Source organism: Chiroxiphia lanceolata, chromosome 15 (assembly GCF_009829145.1).
Source record: "Chiroxiphia lanceolata isolate bChiLan1 chromosome 15, bChiLan1.pri, whole genome shotgun sequence".
In the NCBI taxonomy this organism is placed as follows: domain Eukaryota; kingdom Metazoa; phylum Chordata; class Aves; order Passeriformes; family Pipridae; genus Chiroxiphia; species Chiroxiphia lanceolata.
The window spans coordinates 5,669,464-5,689,197 of NC_045651.1; the positions used below are offsets into that span (position 1 = coordinate 5,669,464).

General features: G+C 37.9%; 1 protein-coding gene across 12 annotated transcripts in view; it reads right to left on the reverse strand.

Annotated features, from left to right (window-relative positions):
• TENM2 (teneurin transmembrane protein 2) overlaps positions 1–19,734 on the reverse strand; it is a 634,310-nt gene that overhangs the window by 546,325 nt on the left and 68,251 nt on the right. For all 12 annotated transcript variants that reach the window (XM_032702528.1, XM_032702527.1, XM_032702526.1 and 9 more), the window contains one exon: positions 17,050–17,162. The gene's annotated coding sequence lies outside the window, so the exon portion shown is untranslated. The remainder of the gene's footprint in view (positions 1–17,049; positions 17,163–19,734) is intronic.

Consider the following 19,734-nt stretch of genomic DNA (forward strand, 5'->3'; position numbering starts at 1 on the left):
AAAAATGAACCACTACAAAAAGTCCTGCTTAGTTTAACAAATTGCTTTCTTGAGAACTTACCTGCAGATTTGTATCATACAGTTTGTACATTCTCACTTTCAAAGGAATACAACATACAATACATCAGGACAGAAGGTCAATAAAACTCCTTCAGATCAAATGGTTTTTTTTTAAAATAAATAGGTACATGCACTAAGAGTACATAATAATCTCATGTTAATATAAAACTCATAATAAGCAACCCCATTTCCATTCCTATATACTTAAGTTCTTTCTTTCTGCTAATTCATTTACTTTCTGGTTGTTTAATTTTTCTTGTAAGCTCCCTGCCTTACTTTTAAGGCTCTGTTTTAGTCTTTCTGCAATTATATTCATACTGTCAAAAATTGAATGGAGATTATTGGGTCTTTTTTTTCAGGTGATATATGAACTCCTAGATGAAGGCTTGAATATTACTCAATTTAGAAAAGCATTCATAATGCTCACTTCAATAATTTGCCACAACACATGTTTGCACAAAGCTATTTCACTCTGATAAATTGTACACATTGCTTTTTGAATCCTCCTCAGACAGTTGCTTTTGTTCAACTTATCAATACAGCAATTCTCATTTAGAGCTTAATTTAAAATCATACTTCTTTTAATGTCAATGTTTCTTGCTATATTTTCTTCCTCTGCAAAACTAATTAAATGAACATTTATTATGACTTTCTTTTCCAATTATTCATCTTTCTGTGTCGTGGAGTAAGACTGCAGTTGCCCTTCCCAAGAACTGAATCCTCCCAGCTCTATCAAGGACCATTTCATTTCCACAAATATGTATTTTCTCAACTTGCAAGCAATCATTTTACATAAAGGATCTTTGCATAAAAGAAGCAAACCAGAGTGGCTCAAAATTTCAGAACTAGCATTCTGTCTCCAACACACACTGTAAGGTTTATAATCAGAAAACTATCATATAATTTTACTCCAGTGCAGTCAGAGCCCCTTGACTGACACACAAAGACGGAAAATGAAACTATCTCAGTTGCAGTGTCTGTAATTCCTGATTCTGGCAACTCTTTCCAAATCAACTCTGATTATTAATTGTTGAGAAATAAGGGAAGTCATGGGAACTCACAGATATTATGTGTGAGGCACAGCTCCCTGAGCCCTTTCCTACACATACACACAGTCACAGAAAAGAGGAAAACACAGAAATAGCCATTTGAAAAAGCAGCCATGTAAAGTACCACAGCATCTTTTGTAAAAATAAAAAAACAAAAACAAACCTGCAGCAACTGAAGCGTGACATGCACAGTGCAGAAAGAGAGAATTCCAAAAGGCATGTATTTTCACTGTGCCAGTTTGATGGCATATAATTCCTGAATCCACAATGGATTCTGGAAGCCTATTCAGCCAGAGCAGCAAACCAGAGCACTAAGCTTCAGCACTTCGAGGACCACTGGTCTCTGACAAATTTGTGACAAAAAAATGTCACAGTTAAGGGACAGAAGAAAATTTTAAGTTCACACCAAAAACTGCAGTTGAAGGCACTTTCCATATTATGCAATTATTTGCTCACCACTGAGGAGCAAAGAGAGACTTGTACCACAAAAGCAGCTCATCCATGGCAACAGTTCACGTTTGAAGAAGCTGCAAAATCACCAGAATGAAAAGCTCCAGTTAAAAGAGCTGACTAATGGCTTTAGGAAGAAGTAGCATCATAAAGCACAGAGAAACTGCACTCAGAACTCAAACTGGCAATTGTTTAACTGACAGAAATTACTCTGGCCCTTCAGATAATGAAAAATGCACTAAAACAGAGACAGAAACAGGTCCAGAGTACCTTTCAATGCCAGTATCCTTGCAGGATCCCATCCAGCTCTTCTGTAAGTTAACTGCAGAATTTGATGGAAGACCATCTAGAAATGTTATTATTCTTACAGTGATATAAAAAATTTCAGTAATGGCCTAATTTTTAATGGTAAATAAGACCTGGTTCACATGGCAACAAAGACTTATTAATCAATTTACCCTCTCATTAGCAAGAGGTGGCACAGAAAGGTTTTGGATTGGCTGATAATGGACAATGAGAACACAGGACACAATGCAGGAGGCCAAGACTAAACAACAACCCATGGCTTTTTCTGAGCTCTCTCAGCACTGATGCTCAGGACCAGCAATTTTTAATACTACACTTCATGCAGTTGTTATCAATGACCAACAGGAGACAGAGCTGGTTATCACCAAGAAAAAAGCTGGTTTTCACTTCCCTCAAAGAAAATAACTTAAGTGTAAGAAACTGTTGCAACAGGGAATCAAGTGACAGTCAAAGCCTTGAGACAGCACAGAATGACACCAGACAAAAAAAAAAAAAAAGAAATAAAAATATTGGTTTCTATCACTTTATTCATCTGCTAAGAAACACTAATGCAATGTGTATAAATCTGTTTTAATATTCACCATTTCAAGATTTTAGAAATGTATTTTAAAAACTGATGCAGGGAATTTTGTTACTGAATTGTATCCAGTTTCCTGTCCATAACACCACTTTATGAACACACCCAAATCAACAGGCACGTTTCCCTTCTCTTTGGGAAACAACTAGAATGCTAAAGTACAACAAAACCTGGAGAAAATTCCAGCATTTTCTATACACTCTGAACACTGGAACTGAAATAGAACTCATTTTTGGCTTCCAATTATTAGGCTTCCTTAAAACTAATTAAACTCAAATATTGTTTATCTTCAATCAATTTCAATATAATGGGAAAGAATTTGATACTTTATTTCTTTATCCAAGAGCAAATACACAGCACAGTCTACAAGAGACTGCCTCAGAGACCTCATACAGGATTATGTACAGTTACACTACAATCTTACCAAACTTTATCAGGTCCATACACATTTTCAGTTAATTTTCCCAGTATTTATATTAATTTTTCATGCAAACTCAACGTAACCATTTTAAGGGAGATACTGCTAGAAGATTTAGTAGAAAGTAAAATGTGTAAGCTACAAAAAAACCCCCCAAAACAACATATTCTTAAATCTTTTATGATGAAACCTTGCACTGCTGATTTTTCAACAAAATCTATTCATTCTGTGAGCAGTGGAAGTGATGAAATTCAGTTGCTGATAAGATGCATAAGGTATTTGTGTGTGCTTTTTTTATTGATTGACTTTGGTGCCTTCCAAGCTGCATTTCACCAATGGACACTTTTCTAGAGCTGAGGTCTTTTGAAATCTCTTCCCTCTTCCAAGAGGTCCCCTTAATACAAAAGCATTTAAAACTCTCTCTGCCACCTTGCAGGAAATCAGTTCTCTATGAGATCTCTCAGCCTCTACTCAAAGTCAGCAGACAAGACAAAAACTTCATCATTTAGGTTGAAGTTGACAGAGAGGCAGAAAACACCAATTCCTAAGCCTTGGTATCTCATACACAGAAGCTAAAAATGCCACAAAAATCAACTTTTCAGTCCTGATCTCTGCTATTATCTCTATCTCCCAAACTCACATAAAACAACGTGATTTGGGCTGTTTAAACTGTAAAATATATTAAGTAGGATGCATAATTGTAATTTAATCACTAGTGCACTAACGAGCTGAGGCAAAAGGAATGGATTGATGTTCAATAGCTACATTTTTAAAAACCGACTTTTTTGTTTAATTGGTATTTCATTAGTTGTGCTATATACAATTATGCAATAAAACACGAAATGAGACATAATTCAAAAACATAATTTAAAACTCTATTACGCAGTTTCTTCTACAACAGCTATTAATTTTCAGACGGCTCCCATAAAGATTTACTGCACTAAATCACACCAGGAAAGAGTGAGCAATCCTGATTTACATTAAAATAGAAGAAAATGCAACAGCTCTGACATTTACCCAAGTACCCAAGTTATCCTCAGGTACTTGGGCTCATCTCTCATTTCAGTGATTAAGTTGTTCAGAGGAAAACAGCTCCTACATGTCACATATAGATCAGCCTGCTGCTTGCCCAGTGAGCTCTCTGGCAAATCTTTCTGATGTCCTGTGCTAATGTGCAGTTCCTAATGTATGATTACTGTGACAGCTCAGAAACGTGGCAGTGAAAGGGACAGCAGAAATAATATCCTCCAAATTAATGTAAAAATATCTCAACAAATATTACAGTAATTATTCCACTCAGGCAGACACGTTCCCTTCAAATAATGTCACCAACAGAAGCATCCTGGCTGGAAGGGCAAAGGAAGGAGGTACAAACTTCTGGAACACTCCACAATGTTCCTGTAATATCAGTAGTCCAATTTGCCCATTTTTACATGCATTTGATAGTTACAGAGCTTCTCATTTTAATGTACATGAAAGAACATTTTGAAACAAGAGTAATTTCTACTTTGTTGCACGTAAGAATAAACACAGTTCTATGTAGTTCTCCCTGAAACAACAGGGAAAATGTTTGTACAGGTGAAGGAACCAGACTGGAGATGTGTTTTCCAATTGCAGTATTTTCATTTCCACAAGATGCAAAAACTCAGCATGGAGTTCTGTTTAGCCAAATACATTTCTCTTTAACAGACCTCAAAAGTTTGCTTTAAATCTGTTAGCAATTCCACTCCCATTCAAAGCATTCTAGTGGAAACTTAACATTTCAGTAGATACTTAAGTTCTTTCACTAAACAAAAGCCTTTGTACTCTTCAGATTTTTTTCTCTTAGTGCTCTTCCAATCAAAGGAAGCAATGACAAGAATGATCTTGTCTTCTAAGCAAAGACAAGCTTTGATCACTCTCATTCAGGAGATACTTTACCGGGGTTGGAGACTTTTGCTTTGCTTTTGCCTTCTGCACTTCCAGATTACGCCCAAACAAACAACTCGCGCGTTTAACTATCACAGAGATAGTCTCAAAGCAACTTTTACTGTTTTACAGTAAAAATTTGGAGTCCTCAAGAACCACAAAATAGGAAACTGTAATCTTTTTCCTGAACATTATCTCACAAAATTGAGCTCTAGACCCTGTAGTACAAACTTCAGCACACACCACTGTTAAAAAAACTCAACAGGAGCCTTGCAATTCTCTGCAGAGAAAGGTAACCTTTTGCAAGGCAACCTTTTCCCAAATAGAATTATGCCTTTCTAAACAGCTACACGAAGGCTAAGGTAGCTTTCCATATATACAATGAAGATACTTTACATTTGAGATCAATAAAGAAATTGTCATCAAAAAAAGTGTGTGCTGTTGTCTAACAGAATTGTAACAACGCAAAAGTTTTAATTAATTAGACATTGAGGAGCCATTTCTCAGCTTAGACAATCCCCCTCTTCCCATCCTGCAAATTCTTACAAAGATAAAAATCTGGTATGGCTCCCTAAAAGTCAGGGAAAGGCTCAGCTGGAGCCCTGTGGATCACGGGTGGATACAGGTAATGCAACCTGGAAAACCTGAACAAGGACTGACATTTGCACCAACCAGCCAAAAAAGCTGCACACTTTGCTTTAGCACAGTGAGCAATTCATGGAAACTATTCAGCACGGGAAAACTAAAGTAGCAGACTTGCAAGGCACAGCAACAGCAGCTGAATTACCAACTCCAGGGTATTTTATATGCAGAACTGGGAAGAGCAGAGAGCCCCTCGCACCACAAACATCAAGTGTCTGCCTTTCATCATTTCAGCTCAGCCAACACCAGTTTAAGGTGTCCTATCAAATGTCTACCTTCAAATTAAATGTATTTTATCTATATTTATTAAAAAGAAACAGGTTGATATACAGTGTCTGACAAAAAAAAAAAAACCACAACACACTATCTACAGATTCTGACAGACAGCAAATCAAAATAATTCAAGCAACCAAATGCACTTTATGGAAGTGGCTTATTTCACTCTGTAGGCTAAATGTATTTTGAGGAAGGATTACATTTTGTTTGGCAATTTATTTTATTGACAAAACGTATTTCATCAGATATTGCTTCACATTTTGTAGACAAATGCATGTTGTCAAATTCCCCATTTCCTTTGGTGGATGAAAAGTATTTCTCCACAGATTCTACACTTCTCTGGAGAGCACAATGAATTCCACACAACAGTAGGTTCTGTGAAGGTGTTTGTATTATAAGTTCACTTAAAATAGTATTATTTTTAAAACTATACCTGGAATATATAATGAATAAAAGGTTTTAGTATTGATATGTGGGTGGTTGTGATCTGTCACAGTAATCAATAATCATTACAGTAAGGTAAAAAGATGAAAAATCAATATCTAAGTAACTTTGGGTTCTGTGATTCTAATTTATGAAATGGTTTTACTGAAAATTTACCCTCAACTCAGAATAACTAAGAGGATTTAGAAAAGCCATTGCCAAACATTTGAAGACAATTCCTTTCTATTACTTACTTTCCGATGAATTTTCTTTTACTAGAGGAGTACACACACATAGTGTCACCAAAGAACCTGTTCTAACACTATGACAGAAACTAGACACAATTTAAGGCAATTATTTCAGATTATTTGTTAAAATTAAGAACAATCAAACTAACCAAAACAACCCTCTCCTGGCCCCTAACAAACCATAGATAAAACATGCACTTGTGACATTTCAGAAAAAAACCTACCAGATATTCTGAATATTCAGTCCATTTAAAGAACACATTTAACTTCAATATTCTCACATATACTTCAAGAATACTAACTTTACATGTGTAATTTCTGCTATTACCAACTGTAGTAACTTCAAGTTAAATCAGAATTGAACTTGAAACGTGAAAAATTGTGTCTTATTCTCATTAGCATTACACTGAGTGGGATTCATTCTTTGAATATCAGAGAGTTATTCTTTGTAAGAAGTCTTGTCTTTAAAAATAACTTGTGGACAGATCTTGTAGAGCTGCAGAATTATCAGTGATTTTACCTTTAGGGGTAATTTATTGAGAATGTTTAAAAGACCCTCACTTGTTATGGGAGCATTTGAAGAATTATGTCCATTAAACACCCGTGGAAGCACTGCCACTGAGAGCATCACCTTTATCAGGCACCCTGTCTGGTATTTCTTTTGCAGACTCTTACTCTTTTACTACACTTTCATGGTAAGAGAATTAGCCATTTTCTTGTAATTTCTATTAGAAGTAAGCAAACCTATGGACAGCAACAGAGAGCTGGCATACGGAACCTAAACACACCAAGAGCATGAAAGAAACCTAAAATTTCCTCTAAAATACTATGTAGGAATCATCTACATTTATTTAGAAAGAGCACCAATATGTAAGCAATGATTTGCCAAAATCCAGGAAACACCAAGACAGCTGCTAATAAGGGAAATTTTGCCTTTCAGTGAGGACTAAAGTGGGAAGAAGCAGCAACAAGAAAAAAAAAAATCCTTTTAATATTTGAGGTCGCTGGATGGTCAACAGAAGAGACAGCAGGTAAGTGAATTTTCTGCTCTTCTCACACACCAACTCACTCTTTTTCTGCCTTGCAGTCACAGAATTTTAGACCCTCCTAGAGAACACTAGTGCAGCTTGCAAAGAGCCATATTAATGACTATTATTTCTCCGAGTGACAAAGTGCTTCCTCACTGCCTTATTTGCAGCTATCATGGAAGAATTTACACCATCTCCTGCTCCCCCCCAAAAAGGCCTCCTACTCCAAGAATTCAACTAGAAGGGAGTCAGCATCTAACCTAGTGAACCACAGGGGAGAGTTCACAGGGGAATGCACGGCCACAGAGTTCACAGACCTGTTTTAATTACACAGGATGACACCGGCAGTAACATTTCATTTAGCTCCTCGTATTTTATAGGATCAATACTTGTTTCAACTGCAATAAACTGAGTCAACTCAACACTCAGTAGGAATAACCATTTACTTTAGCAGCCAGCAGCAGGCAAGGACTCTGCCTAGGGAGAAGCAGACCCACCACCACAGCCCATGATGCCTCCCTGCCTACAGAGCCAGACACCAGGGCTTTGTACTTCTCCAAGACTCTTCCCTGTCATTTCTCAAACGCTATCCCAGCCTACAGTTGATGAAAGCTTTCCCTCTGGAGGTCCTCCTGCAGATCCCTGTACTCCTCACCCAGCCACAGAAGTTACAGGAGGATGAATAGACAATTTCCACTGAAACTCAGCCTTTCCCTTTCCAGCCCTCTCCAATCCATGTTTCTTTATATGCTCACAGCAACCCCCTTCCTGAGGAGCTCTGATGCCTCACTCTCAGCATACCACAGATAAAGACAATCTGCACTTCCTGAGGAATTGGGAGTGGGTTAATGTTTGTATTTTGGACTACCCTGCACATCCAAACTGGAATGCAGATGGCTTCCACTATTGCCTTAGGAAAACCTAAGGGGGAGCACGGTCTGCTATCTAAAACTCCCAGGGAAACAGCACTTGGGCAGTTGCCCATCTGTCTGATGTGCTGGCCAGTGAAAAGGATTACAGGCACAGTTTACTGCTCACTGCTCCACCCAGCTCATCAGTTCCTCCATGGAGGAAGTTCTCAGTGTTCTTGGCCCTCACATGCTCCAGATGGTTCTTTGGTAAAGCTTCTCAAAACCATTTTTGCCACCAACGTGTGCCAGAAGTAGTCTCAATCAGAATTATTATTTTCAGGGTTGGGAGGAGACAGAAAATCGAAAGCATCAGGGAGAGTATAAATGTGATTAAAGGCTGTAGCATAGCTGTAACCTTCTTTATTTTTTCCTTCTGTAAGTTTAGCCAGTTCTTGGAGTAAAATTCACATCCAAGGTTTTATTTTCTTTTTCCTGCTGTACACATGCAAGAAATAGGAGAACATGCTTGTAAGGGGAGGGGAGGAAAAACCCAAACAAACAGAAACCAACCAACCAAAACAAATCCATACCAAAACCAAATAAACTAACAAAAACCTCCACAAGCCAGAAGAAAAACCACAAGATATAAATGCCGCAGAAGAATCCAAGAAAATGTGCTTTGTGGCTTTCAGTGTGCAAATCCACTCAAACTTGGTACTAAAATGTGTAAAATGACTGACATGGCTATTCATTTCATTGTCTCCTCTGCTGACCATCTAGAGCCATTTCACTGTAGAAGGTAATCAAACTGGTAAAACACCAGTAGTCCTCCAGTAAATCTACAGTATTACTTATGTTTGAAATACTTGCAAGTGGATTTAAAATCTACAATCATGATCTTTCCAGGGACAGAAGTTAAGCTGGCCATCAGATGTCAATGGCCTAAAATTAGCCTTTTATCAGTCTGGCTGCACCTCTCCTCTTCAAACCAAGATGATACAACACAGGTCTGGAATTACACGTTGCTGGCGAAGAGCAAGGCAAAAGGGGCATTGGATAATTCATCTTTTTCCATAGTGTCCATCATTTTCTCCCCATCCATCAGCAGACCCACGAACACTCAACGTCCTTCTGCAATAAGCCTACGTTTCTGTAAGGCCCCTCCTTGGTGCTCTTGCTAACCTTTGCTAGTTTAGCTCCAGCTGAGCTTAAGACTTCCCAATTTCACCCACCTGAACAATGTTTTCTCCCCTCAGCACTGTTACTAATCTCCACATGATGAGCTGAGCAGGTTAGCACTACCAAGAATGAAGTTCCATTTTTTTGCACTAGTTTTCAAGCAGATCTGCAGGTCCATCCACATGCAATTAGCTTAAATGACAGCACTCAGGACTAGGGGAGCAGCAAAGGTCCTTCCCTCTGCAAATTCCAGAGGCAGGTTTGTTTCTCTTGGCTTACAGAGACCAGTTCATATCTTGATCTTGCCATCCCAGCTCATGTCTTTCTAAACCTCACATGTGCCCATTTCCTGTGAATTAAGAACACACTCTTGGCTATACAGGTGAAATTACAGATCAGTAAACCCTTTTGAAATCAAACAACAGCTTTAAATGGTGTAATCAATATCTACAGAAAAATATAGAGTAATTTGAGAAAGAGCATCACTCTAAAACCAAGCCCATGTTTTGAATTAATTATACTGTTTCATATTGTAAATTGATGTACAAAAATATATATTTGTAAGGCCATGCATATTTAGTTCTTTGTCTTCAAGGCAAACTCTTCACCGACTTACTTTGAAGTAGCAAATAACTAAAACATTAGGCACACATTGATACTACATATCTCCTCAATAAACCAGAAATAGTCAAGCTCACTCTTGTCTCTGTCACACAGGAAATCACACAATAAATGCACTATAAGAGCAGATAGATTATAGCTCACCTAACCAGTACAGGTTAACTAGATAGCTATATTTCAATTAAAGAAAAAAAGGCAATTGTTGCATGTCTTATTATCATCCTAAACCATCTTGGCAACAATTAATAGCTACCCTATTCATAGAAATTGCTTTCATTATTTTTGAAGCAGCTTCTTTCTTTGAATGTAATGACTAAGAGAAAAGAAACATCTGTTTCTGTTGCTAAGGAGATTGACTAAAAAAAAAAAAAAAACAAGATAAAGCAAATATTTAGAATATTTTTTTAAGAAAGAAAAATTCCTTTCACTTGGATTTAACTACTTGCTTTATAACCAGCAGCACAGCCAGCTATGATATAACAAAGCACCAGTGTGTTCTACTGCAATATATTCTGCATATTTATTCTGGGACAACATAGCACAACAAATGAAGATGCCTGGACACATCCACCAGCATCTCTGTGTCTTGAGGAGCTGCAGATGCTCATCATCAGAAGTGAGTATCTGCATAACAAGCTGCATTTCTGCTAAAGTGAGGGCAACTTCAACTGTCTTGAAAGGACATGACAGCTATGACAAAGCTAATATTAAAAAATAAGAGGATTCAATCTTATAAAACAACAACAAAAAAATCTCTCTACCGGTAGGCAGGTTGTTTTAATGCACATGTTCACAGCACTGTAATTAACCTCATGTTGTACAAGCAGGGACCAGATTGCCAGGGGGGATGAAAAGGTAGGTCAGTCAGGATGGGAATGAAGTAAAGCTGCTTCTGTTGTACGTGCTCAAAAAGGCAAGGTTATACCCATCTGCCAGTAAAATAGGTGAGCAGGTGCAAGGTTAAAACAAAATAAAATTCCAGTTATGTTGAATTTATAATTTTAAGTTATTCTGCTGAAACCCAGGCTTAGAAAGTTAGGCATACTTTGGTTTTCTGCAGTAGACCATGAGAGGCAGTAGCAGTTATACTGTTTTTCCACTTCAGGTCACTGTCAAGGTACCAACATTGTGAGACATATTTATGTAAATTAAAACTTGTATAAGGCACAGTGACACTGCGAATAAATAATAGCTTGAAGACAAGTAGCAAACCACAACCTTCCCTGCATACAACTTCAAATTGAAAAAGAAAATAAAAGTGTAGAACAAATAATACTTGGATTATGAATCACCTTGCCTCACAGACCTCCTGGAATTGCAGCACAATCCTGTCACTCCCCCATGCCCCACTGACATGTTTTTCTCCTGCATCATTAGTGCCCTTGGAGGACTCCCTATTACGCAAAACTGATTTATCCTTGCAAGGTGTCCTGCTCACTCCGTGTCTCCTTCCCTGCAGTCAATACCAGCCATCTCCAGGATGACATCCCAGCCTTTCTTCAGGCTTATTGTCACTGATTCATGTCCCAGCCTCAGCAGCAAATACATACAGCTGTCAGACAGTGCTGATGGGGGGAGCGCTTCATGTCTGCGAGTGCTGAACATTTTGATTCTCACTGCGGTGGCAGTTTAGCTCTTATCTACTTCTTCTGTTTTCTTTCTATCAAACCTGGTTTTTTGAAGGTCCTATCCAGGCAGATCCAGCTTGCTGACTAAAAGTTCACTTGTAATTTGATTCGAGACTGGTTCAGAATTGGAGCGTGTTTTCCAACAGGCACTGAAAGCCTAATGAACCAGTCTGTCCCTGCTACTTCTAGAAGCACAAACAGCACAACGAAAAGCAAAGGTAAAACCTGAATGGAAACATCTATTTACAAATGTTCCCTTCTCCTAAAGATTTTTTTTTTTTATTTAAATACACAAAAATAAACTGTTCATGAAGGCAAAGGCACCAATCTGGACTAGAATGAATGGAACCGAAACGCAGCTTTATCTACTCATTCCTCATATGTGTGCTCTATTCCACCAAAAACATTTATCAGACACCTACAGAGTCACACTACCTCCAACTCCAGTCACAAAGTAATTACAGACAGAGGGTTTCTTCCAAGAAGGATGCTGACTGTGAACCTTTTCACCAGGTAGCTCTGAAATAGTTCAGTTCAGCATTCATCATCAAACCTGAAGGGCTACATCATTCTCAGGGACACAGAACTTCTCTTGAAACCCCACCAAGTTTCCAGGATGATTTCAGAATTGGTTGCACAAAAAAATCTCGAATTGCCAGTACTGAGTTTTCAACACAGGAAAGAAGGAATGAAACCATAAATAAAGGACAGATTAACGAGAGCACCACAGACAGGACTTTACATTTTTCTTCATGTCAGATACCCTTATTCAGTGCTCATAGCAGGTCACAGAGACTATTCATTGAGCACCATCTGTCATGGGCTATAACTCTTTTCTTTGGGCTCTCCAAGGACAGACACAGAATGCACAGAATGTCGTTTCAAGAGTTTCTAGGCAAGACCTGTCCACTTCAGCCTCACTTCAAGAAGCATTCAGATAGTTATCCCAATATTTCCCTCAAGTTTCCACCCTAGGCCAGCCTGAATATCTACAGTATTTCCACCCCACTCTTTCACCCACAGTCCCACACTCCCATAGAAGCCAAAAGATGAGTTTACTTTGTAAATATTTTTCCCCCCATAGAGCCTTTTTCACACAAAAGCTCATATCCCACTGAAGTATATAGACAATGTCATGGCACAGAATGCAAAATATTGTTAGTAAAATCTGTACCTAACTACAAGAGAGTTCTTATGAAATAGCAAATACTATCAGCATCTATTTACCAACACTCAGCTTTATGTGCTACATAATAGCCAGTCAAAAAGAAAAGGACTTCAAGCATCTATTTCTCTCTGCCAGTACATTTTTACTTGAAATTTAGTGATAATTTGGTATTTTTATACAGTTAGTTTTTCCTCACTACATCTTCTCAGTCTGAATACTCACCTAGAGTCCACTAAAATATTTTAAGATACAGTAATCTTTTTTTTTTTCCCCAAATCACCCGAGACTTACTGTTCTGCTTGAATTATTCCCATCTTCCATACATCTGACAGAGGCCTGAATTTATCCAAAATAAGATTCAATCTCTCATCTGCTCATGCAGGACTTAAGAAATGACAGTGCTCCATCTATTTCCTCACATCAAATCTCATGTTTTAAAGAATGCTGCCAAATAAATTTCTCTCCCTAAGGCCAATGTGTGGGCATATTTCTTGATAAATATAAAGCCACTACTAAAAGTAAATAGGTTAAACCCCATTAATATTCTACTAAACTCCAAAACAAGGACAAAAATATACAGAAATATTATTTCTTCTTCTTTAAAATATACTTTAGTCAAGCTAGTACTTGGTGATATGGCATAATCTAAAAAGCATGGACATCATCTTAATTCTACTTCTGTAATCATCACATTACAATGATTCATTTTAATTGCATATATATCCTTGCTCTTTTGTCATGCTGAAATATGCTGATAAGTCCAGGAAGTGTCTATTTTACTGTATCTATTTAAAAAAAAAAATTAAAACAATTTTCTGGTGCCTTTTTTTTTCCTTATTTGGGATACAGACTTTAGCCATGGGGTGAGGAATGGGAGGACAATACTTTAGCAATACTCATTTATTGGTTACTTTATAATTTAGAGTAATTTACTCTAAGTAAGTAACAGGATGGTAACCTGCCTTTGCTGCCAAAATAGTTTCTTAGGAGAAAAATCAGTAACAGAAGATATGTTGGTTTTGTGGCTCCATTTCTGAGTGCTAATATTTTACTTATCAAATTCTGGTTGTGAGTTGGTTACTTAGGAAATAAAAGATACAAATACTCAAAAATATACTTTCTATACTTTTCTTCCCTTTAAAAATAATAGCAAACTAATAAATCAAACATATAGAGGCATGCAAGTCCAACAGTAACAAGAGGGCTATTTCAGCAATATTCTCAAGTAGTTTGGGCTATTCATACCAGTGGAAGTTTACAGAAGGTTTACAAACCATACAGAATATGCTGTTTTATTCAAGCAGCCCTAAAAATGCCAAAAAAACTTGCATCCTCAAGACCCAGGACTAGAGAAGAGCACACAAGCTGGCAATGATTGAGAGGCTGTTTTCTTCCCACTCACGCAGAAAAAGAGAATTTACTATCAAGACACAGAGAGCCAAGAAACTGAATCCTCCCTTGAGGAGAAGTCCAGGAAGGCTTTGGTCAAGAAGTTAAACTTGCTTTTTCTTAAGGTAGTTACTTTCCAAAGGCTTTGATCCACCAGGATGGGATGACAGCAGCCTTTGTTGAAAGGAAAAATAAATAAAAGCCCAAAACAAAAAGCAAACCTAACAAACATGTTGAATGTTGATGTCACAACCACGGCCCCTGAGGAACACAGAAGATGCTGGAGAAGGACACAATGGAGGGAAACGAGTCTCAATATTTGTTTGGGAACTGATGGTGAGTCTCTGTCAGTTGGATAAAGAAGAACAAATCAAAAGGCAGAAACAGGCACTGCTCAAAGGCTGGGCAAACCACACAGAAAAGAAGTTACCAGCACCTCCTCACCACAGCAGCAAATACACAGGAGCCCAAGTTTGAGGAGTGAAATAAAGAATGGACAGTACTGACTCACCAATGTGAAGTACAAACCTACAATAAGCTGAAAATAGATGTCACTAGCACCCAGGACAGAACCCAGGACAAATTCCCAACCCCAAACTTAAGGAAACCTAAGGAAAATTCGCTGTGGCATGCGAAGACTGAACATCTCCCAAAACCCCCAAAATGAAGCCCCAAATTCATTGGCATAATATGCTCCATGTCATCTTGTGGTGCTTCTGTTCTTCCCCCATCCTGGGGGTCTGTGAGGACTCCTCTCTAAGCTGGAGGAACTGGTGGAACTCCACAGCTGGGGAAGGAAAGTCCTGCTCCTCACAAACATCACAAAGCTCCCAGCCTGTGCCTCACCCAGATCCAACCCACACCAAACTCCCACAGCCACGCCATAGGAACCAATAAGAAAATTTTTTTCTTCTATACCTGCAAATCCTTGCAGGCCTCAACATCTTCTAGCACAATGCAAATAAGCAATATACAGGATGTAGCCACCGGTTGGAAAGGTTTAAGCAGGAACATTCCCAACCTTAATTACTGCAGGGAATTATGCACTGGGTTTCACATTCAGCTTTGCTCCTGACCTGCTGTCTGACCCTGGGAGATCACTCGGGGTTATTTTAAAAAAACAGGGAGCAAAAACAAACAAACCAAGAGCACAGTAGGGGATTTGAGACTGAGCTATCAGGTGTGTTGAAATTTTCACCCAGGACCTACTTCTGCAACCTCTCCCTGACAAACTGCTGTTGAGATACAGAGCAAAAGTGAGAGCTTCTGGACCAGTTTCTTTTATCATCTAATGTTTGTCTTCCAGGAATTTTGTGTGAGATGTACTTGTCAATCTGTTCTTTAACTATGTGAAGATGGGCTGTGAAGATCCCTTAAAACAAACACATGAGCATGTACATAGAGCATATACAAATAACATATACATAGAATATATTGATGCATTTAGAATAGTCAAAACAATTTTCAGGAATCCTCTCATATTTCTGATTATACAGAACTCACAGAAAACTGTCATGAAACTCAGACTTGTAAAACAGTAAAAATAAATGGAAAAAACTCCATAATCCCACCAGATTTTCTCTCTCAGTATGAAGAATTACTTAACCAGAAGTGCTTCAGTATTTCTCATTTTAATTTTCTTACACTATATAAATTGTGAAAATTTAAAGATTCAGACTCTTAGAGTAATTTGCTTTATAAGTATGGAGCATAGATCTTAATGGTCTAAAATCTGAAGAAATACAGTCCTGGAGACAGAAATTAACCTTCCAGTAGAAAATATGGAATAAAAACCAACTGATCCACTGCAAACAATGCAGAACAAAGTGCGAGTGAAAGAATTCCTTTGGAATTTGGTGCTTCCCATATCTAAACCCCACAATTTTTCCAAGTGAAATAATATAAAATGTTACATTGAACCGACTTCATTTAAAAGACGTCTTTAACAAAAGGCACAATCTGGGAGTAGCTTCCTAAGAAATACTGCCACTGAATTAAATTATTTGAATAAGAATTCTCAGGTGTGTCACAAAAAAATTGTACTTGGTAAAACTAAAATCCACAAGAGAAGAAAAAGCTCAAAATTAAAAAAAAAAAAAAGTTTTTTTAAAATTTTCTTATGAGAATCTATCAACAGAAGGTTTTGTTTCCTTCACTCTTGAGCTACTCCTAAGCAAGACACCCTATTTCCACTGCTGGACACATTGGGGTAAGTGTGGTACTGTATATAAATACATTAATTCCCAGAGCATATGTACAACAGTAATTAAATTATAGGGTGTCTTGTGAGCATTCTGACCAGCAGTTACAGACACCACAAAAGAACAGATAATCTAAAAGTTTCTTCTCTTTCTTTATCTTCTCTCTGCACAGCATATATTATGCATACACAGATTCAGAACTTCATGATATGCAGCCAATCCTACAGACTAAATAGTTTTTGTTGTGTTCAGAATCTGAATAAAAGGTCCATTTGAGCAAAGAAAAGTTTCCTTTGATGCCAGAAGCAATAAATTCCTAACATCCTCATTTGATCCTGAATTTGTCAGGATGGACAACTCCTGCAAATGAGCATCCAGGCAGGTAGGAAAAAAAAAAAGCACATTTCTCTAAGTGAAACCTTCCGAAGTAATTCAGTTGGGCTGGAAAAGACTGAAGTAGACTCTGTAAAGGAAAAGTGCTGAGACAAATTGCTTTCCTCTACAAAACCACTTTCCTGCAGAGATCTTCCTGGGCACTTTTCAAGCATAGATGGAACCACTTCGGTCGACAATATAAACACATCTCTGAGCCAAACAACACACAAAGCCCAAGTCGTGAGTACTCACTGAATGGGGAGGTCTGAAACGCTCTTGTTTCCCAGTTGTTACGGGGTCGTGTCTTTAGCTCATCAGGTGAGAGGGAATTCTTAGTGCAGTGGGCAATGAAAAGCAAGAAGGATCTGTCAGAGAGAAAAAAGTACAGCTTTCAGAAAAAAATTAGCTGTAAAATCCTAGTAATAAGCAAAGATTTAACAGTGTTTTGGTACTCATCTCTCAGTTTTTAACTACCAAAAGGGCCACACAATCTACCCACACTAGGATGTAAGAAATCATCTTCTAGATGTATCCTTCCTTATGCCTCTTATTTTCCCTCCTCCCTGTCCCAAATGCAAACATTGGAGCAACGAGATTTGATAAATTAGCAATTTAATTTTTACACTGCTAAAAGCAGCAAATAAGAAGGGATCACGTCCTCCCTACACAATTCCCAAATAAGGAATTGTGATCATGATGATCTTGAACAGTATTCTTCAAAACTTTTGCATCAAGGCATTTTTAACTCTGCTTATCTTTATTGTGAAAAGTTGAATTAAAATTACTCTTAGATGTCATCACTTGCCAGACCTTCTGTTGCTTCCCCTGTCAATTTATTCTTTTCTTTCTCAGTATGCAATACTTTCTACTACCTGTTGATTCCCACGTTTTCTTCAGCATTTTCATTATACTCAAAAGTATTTTTGGAAAAACAAATATTACCTAACATGTCCACAGCCTCAGTAATTGATTTATTTGTCACCTGGTCACTGAAATGATCCAGGTAGAGCCAAAAGTACTTGTAAGATGACTTGGAAAAACACGTAGGTTACACCTTGCATTTGGAAACTAAACAATAAGAAATAATGGTGAAGAAGTGATTGGTTGTGCTGCCAGAGATATTCAAATAGTTGATAGCCACCCACTCAAAAAAAAATACAAAATCCCCACAGGCTGGAGGTGGGAACAGACAAGTTAACCACCAATACCAGAGCCAAATGTTTCATAAATACATACAAAAACCTATAAAGACAAGCTAATGCTTTTCACTGCTATGCAAGAAACTTTTAAGCTATTTTCTTTTAACGTTGAGAGCATTTAACACTGCTAGCTTTATCCATTTCTTTCACTGAATCTAAATTAATGGTACTTATTTTTGGTTAAAAAAGAAGCTTGATGTACTGGCACTACTTAACTGCGGAGGTTTATCTCCCTGGAAATGAATAGGCACAATTGTATCTCAAGCCAACAGCTTTCCATAAAGCATCAATTATTGAAATAAGACAAAGAATTCAATACACATTGTACATTAGTATCATGTAAAATCTTTAAGGCCAGAATCCTGGCATAAGCTTTTCTAAGAATATGAATCAATGGGAAAAAAGCCCCAGTGCTTTTAATGCACAAATATAAAAGCTGAAATACAGATAACCTCACTAATTAGGGCTTGGAATGCAGCTTTTACTTTCATAATCTCCTTATTTTCACTATTATTCTTACTTCCTTTTGTGCAATCCTATCAACCTATGCCTCAGTGCAAATTACACTTCTAATACACACCTCCTGCTTTGGTAATTCTGTGCCATTCACAGTATTTGCTTATAATTGTTAATTCCTTTATGCCTTCCCTGTTTGTATACCACAATTTCAGGAACTGCTGAATTTGGAATAGGAAAATCCTCAAGAGCAGCATCAGGTTACAGAGATACAGACACCAATAAGCTACCAAGAAGAAGGATAAATAATTTGTGAGAGCTAAAATCCACCTGATGCAAAAACATCTTTAATCCTCAAGAAAGCCCACCTTTCATAGGCTCCTAAAACTGATCATGGGGAGCTGCTGGTTAACAGAGAGACGTGTGGCCACTCACAGCTAAAATTGAGAAGTATTTTGGCTTTGAATACCAAAATAACTGAAGCACATGGTGCTCCTGCTCAGGCTCAGCCACAGCACAGCCTCTGCTCAGCCAGGAGGGGACAGGTCCTGCCCAGCCCCCCCTGCCCAGGCACTGCCCCCATCCCACTCATCCCTTGGCCACCGTGCTGCTGGAATAGGATCGTCCCATGGAGCAACACTGCAACAGATCATGCAAAAATTACTTGAAAAAGAAGACTAAAGTAAGAACAGAGTTTTTCAAACTCATAGGAGATGTACAAGCATATGATTGGTCTTTCTCCTTTGACACTGTAAAGAAAGTGCAGTAGAGTTAAATTCAAGTTTTCAGTTTCTGCTTTTGTCTGTTACGAGGTCCAAAGAGAGATGAAACAGTCTAGCTTTAACTGAATGAAAAAACACCAACAAACCAAACAAAAAACCTTCCTAAATCAATGTACTAAATTAATAAAGAAAAAAAATCAAAACAGGTTTCATGTTTCATCGCAGGGTTTTCAATAAGCTACTTGTTACCAAGACTGACTAAAACCGAAATTGGACAAGTTCTGGGGTTTTTGGCTTGATGTGCCTTTTTCTTGTAAGAGAGCAGGTGAGAAGTGTTTGCAAACATCTGCCAGCATTTACAAATAAGCCAAAGCAAGCAAGAGAAGCAGCAAACCAGAGGGAATGAAGTTATTCCTTTCAGACATCTCTAAAAATAATACTGGAGTCTTTAAAAATAATTTCAGCAGATACTACACAGCCAGCATAAAAATGGAGTGCACTATCTCTCAGATAGGCACATCCCATGGAGTGGCCTGTCACTGACATTAAGCATTTCTGGA